Here is a 4,792-nt window from a genome sequence, read left to right on the forward strand (position 1 = left end):
ACTCACGGAAGGAATATAATGAACCGGTCACCCGTCCAAGTGCTGACCGCTGCCCGCGTGGCTTACCTTCGGTGATCGAACGACAACCTTTACCGTTTGACGAGTTTTTATTCTGCAATTGTTTACAATTAATCGACAAAAAAAATTGTTTTCTTAATTATCTAGTACTTAAAGCTATGAATCTACATTATACGGGTCTGTGCATGTTTCCGAATACCTGCACGAAAAACAAATCGGTTCGGTGGTTGCTATGGATTTCAAAAAAAAACAAAAAGTGTTGGGGGGCAACGGCACGCGGTGTTCCCAAGCGGTCACCCATCCAAGTACTGACCGCGCCCGACGTTGCTTAACTTCGGTGATCGGACGAGAACCGGTGCTTTTCAACGTGGTATGGCCGTTGCCGTGGTGTTTAGGTGTGATCGTTGGTGTAAAATATATTGCTTTTAACATTCCGATGCACGAATATGAACATCAAAACGCGATGCGTTTCGTTTCCGTATGCACTTACCCTCTGACGACCGACGTCGGACCGAACTAACGGGAAATCCCACAACAACCACCACGTCACGCTCTAACGACAAGAGAGACTACTAGACGGACTGGCGATCTCCCGCGTCGCACATTTTTCGACCGCCGGCGGCGGTGGAAAATCCAGAATTTCACCCCACCTACCGCGCTGCTTGCTCCGACGACGACGAGATTCCCACATTTGGATCGACCGAAATATGTAAGTAATATCAGGAAGTTCCGATTTTCGAGAGGAGACCTGTGTTTCTATTTACCTATCTATAATAATTATCGTTATAATCATCATATCATTATTATTATTATTAACATTATTATTTATTACCATTATTATTATTATTATTATTATTTATCGTCCCTCGGATTCGGCGATCTTCGAAAATCCAAGTTGGACCGTTAGACATTCGAACGCGGTGTGCGTGGCTGACGAGTTGTTATTTTTGGCGTTTTTTCTTCGATCTTCACCCCGACTTCGGACGACGCAGGTCGGACACGAAATTACGAAGAGAGAAAGACGGAAGAAAGGAAGAAAACCTGAAGATCCGTCGAAGAAAATATCGGAAAACTCGTAGGTGCGGCATCGGTCGGACGATGAAGACCGTCTCCTTTCGGATGATCCTCTCGACGGACTTTCGGCCGTCCCGAAGGGTCCGGACGGCAACGGGACCCGTCGTCGACTCGTCCCGTTTCAACTTCCGCCGAAAACGATCGACCTGAACGTCGGAGAGGCGGTTCGCGGCATCCTGTTGTCGGAATTGCCTCGGTTCGAACACCAGGTCCTTTCTGTGCTTCGACCGTTTCGGAAGCGTTTGGCGACGCGAAGATGTCGTAAAATCGAGAAGGTGGCGCGGTATTCCGGGAAGAGATGGACCAATATTTCGGCGAACGAAATATGGATTCCCGGAATCGACGCGTCTACCCCGCACCGCCGACGTAAACCGTCGGTCCCGAATCGAAACCGTGACGACCCGGATTTAGGGCTGGTGGTTGGAGGGGCGTGTACCTGATTCGAAACCCACCGACGTTCCGAGACGAACTTCGCTATCTCCAGGGAAACTTCGGAAACCGAGTTCGGCCAGCTTGATCACACGGTGGCGATGGTGATCGAGGAAAGAGGACGATGCCATCACGCGGGCAACGATTCCGAGGCCTGCAATTTCTTCGACGGCGGACGCGGTGCGCGTTCAGTCTTCCGTCCGCAGTGGCGACTATTTTATAAAGACTTAGAAAATTTTTTTGTTCAATTCTCGTTCACGAGGTGCTCGAAGTGTACGTGTGTGAGCAAGTGTTTTTTCAATAATTATTATTAACTTTTAACGTTTTAACGTGAAAGATGGCCGACGTCGAAAATCAAACAGCATCATCGGTCACCACCGGTTCCGCTGCCACCCCTCAATCCCACGCGAAGAAAGAGAAAAAAGCGAAAAATCCCAGGGCGAAACCGTCCCATCCTCCGACATCCGAGATGGTAAACAACGCCATCAAGGGACTCAAGGAACGCGGAGGATCGTCTCTTCAGGCCATCAAGAAGTTCGTCGCCGCAAATTACAAAGTCGACGCCGAAAAGGTCGCCCCTTTCATCAAGAAATATCTGAAAGGCGCCGTGGCGTCGGGATCTCTGGTTCAGACGAAAGGTAAGGGCGCGTCGGGTTCGTTCAAGCTCGCCTCGTCCACCTCCGGTGGTGCCAAAGTCGCCTCCGCCTCCGACAAGAGGAAACCCGCTTCGTCCGCCGCATCCAAGACGAAAAAATCATCCGCCAAACGTACCGCCGTCGCGACGACTTCCGACAAGGCTTCCTCGAAGACAGCCAAAAAACAAGCCTCCCCCAAAGCGAAGAAGACTGCTGCCGAAAAGAAGAGCGCCGTCGCTGCCTCCGCCGCCGCAGCGAAAGCCAAGAAATCGGCCGCCTCCTCGGCAGAAAAGAAAACTAGAGCCGCCCCGAAACCCCGATCGCCTTCCAAAGCGAAGAAATCTAACAAGGCTGGTCCGACTAAAAAACCCAAAGCACCCAAACCCAAGACAGCCAAAGCCATTCCTGTCAAGGTGAAAAAGGCCGCTTCGCCGAAGAGGAAAAAGTGAGAAACGTGGATGGATACTCGACTCATGTTCGTTCGGCTGTGCCTCGTTCCGACGTCATCATCGTACTACCGGCAACGGGGCACGCACAAATGGCCCTTTTCAGGGCCACACGATAATCTACGACGAAAAAAAGAAATAAAACTATCCTTACGGCGAAACCAAATAAAATAGATAGCATCAGCTGGCAGGTAGGTGATGACAGGATGCAATAAAATTTTACGAACGACCGCAACCCAACCCGAATCGAGAGGACCGACCGATTATTGACATTTTTATTTTATTCATTTCCGGTTGAAGGGCGATATATTTTTTTTTTTGCCTGTAAAGTTTGAGGTTCTGAAAAGAACCGATTTTTTTGTTATAAAATTCGTGTTTCGTGTTGTTCTTCCGAAACACGATGTGGAAAAATTTAAGCGCGTTCACCCCGAATACGTCTGGCAAGTTGGATGTCCTTTGGCATGATGGTTACACGTTTGGCGTGGATGGCGCACAAATTCGTGTCCTCGAACAGACCGACCAAGTAAGCTTCGCTCGCTTCCTGGAGGGCCATCACGGCGGAGCTTTGGAAGCGCAAATCGGTTTTGAAATCCTGAGCGATCTCCCTCACCAAACGTTGAAAGGGAAGCTTGCGGATGAGCAACTCGGTACTTTTCTGGTAACGACGGATCTCACGCAGAGCCACGGTACCAGGTCTGTAACGGTGGGGCTTCTTGACGCCGCCAGTGGCGGGAGCGCTTTTCCTGGCCGCTTTGGTAGCCAGTTGTTTCCTGGGGGCTTTTCCTCCGGTGGACTTGCGTGCGGTCTGCTTGGTCCTGGCCATTTCGAATGAAACGAATGAAAAACAAAACTGACAATTATTAAAATCGACTCTGACGATCGTTAGACGTGCACGCGTCGAAAGGTAAACGGGTACTAAAAATTCCGCCATATTAAATTGTACTTTTATACGTGAACAAAGTCAACGGCTGACTTCGTCGATTGGTCGATGGTGAACCGTTGAATCTATATAAGGCTCCGTTAGTTGAAATTTTGCGGTAGTTGACTTCCTAGGGACGAGGTGTGCAGGTATTTTGTGTCAGTTGAAATAATCTGAAAAGATGACCGGTCGCGGTAAAGGAGGCAAAGGATTGGGAAAAGGAGGAGCGAAGCGTCATCGCAAAGTCCTGCGTGACAACATCCAGGGCATCACGAAACCCGCTATCAGAAGATTGGCTCGTCGTGGCGGCGTGAAACGTATTTCCGGTTTGATCTACGAAGAAACTCGCGGAGTCCTGAAAGTGTTCTTGGAAAATGTCATCCGAGATGCCGTCACCTACACGGAACACGCCAAACGTAAAACCGTGACAGCGATGGACGTCGTCTACGCTTTGAAACGTCAAGGACGCACCCTCTACGGTTTCGGAGGTTAATTTCCTGGCGCTCTTCACCGTTCGAGAAAACCAGAATAAAATACGAAATACAAAATCGGTTCTTTTCAGAACCACAAAATAAAAATAAGAGGAAAAAAAAGAAACATGATGTTCTTTCGAGAAACAACGGACAATTATTACTAACTGACTACCTGATAAATGTACCAAGATCGTAAACACCCCTTGCTTTCCTTTTGGCATTGCAGTCGTAAATGATAATAATACAAAAAGAAAAGATGCATCGGTCATTTTACGAAAAAAAAAAGCTATAGTGGCCCTGAGAAGGGCCGATATTTTGAGTTTTCGCCACGGAGATGGATCGATCGTTCGTTTAAGGTTTCTTCTCGGTTTTTTTGGGTAAAAGTACGGCCTGAATGTTGGGTAAGACACCGCCTTGGGCGATCGTAACTCCGGACAGGAGTTTGTTCAATTCCTCGTCGTTTCTGATGGCCAGCTGCAGATGACGCGGTATAATACGTGTCTTCTTGTTGTCACGGGCAGCGTTTCCTGCCAATTCTAGAACTTCGGCGGCTAAGTACTCCATGACGGCGGCCAAATAGACGGGAGCTCCTGCACCGACGCGTTCCGCGTAATTTCCTTTTCTGAGAAGACGATGTATCCTACCCACCGGAAACTGGAGACCGGCACGGCTCGAACGGGATTTCGCTTTTCCCTTCACTTTACCTCCTTTACCGCGACCTGACATTTTAAGTTCGTTCGTTAGACACCACGAGAAGTAATAAAACTGACGGACGGGACTCGTCGATTGTAAAAGCTG

General features: G+C 48.9%; 1 non-coding gene across 1 annotated transcript; it reads right to left on the reverse strand.

The window, feature by feature from the left end:
- Positions 1 to 282: 282 nt before the first annotated feature.
- Positions 283 to 402, reverse strand: LOC138141119 (5S ribosomal RNA). The gene has a single exon (XR_011163005.1). It is a non-coding gene; the product is annotated as a 5S ribosomal RNA (ribosomal RNA).
- Positions 403 to 4,792: the final 4,390 nt, after the last annotated feature.

This window comes from Tenebrio molitor, unplaced genomic scaffold (genome assembly GCF_963966145.1).
Source record: "Tenebrio molitor unplaced genomic scaffold, icTenMoli1.1 SCAFFOLD_938, whole genome shotgun sequence".
Classification (NCBI taxonomy): Eukaryota; Metazoa; Arthropoda; class Insecta; order Coleoptera; family Tenebrionidae; genus Tenebrio; species Tenebrio molitor.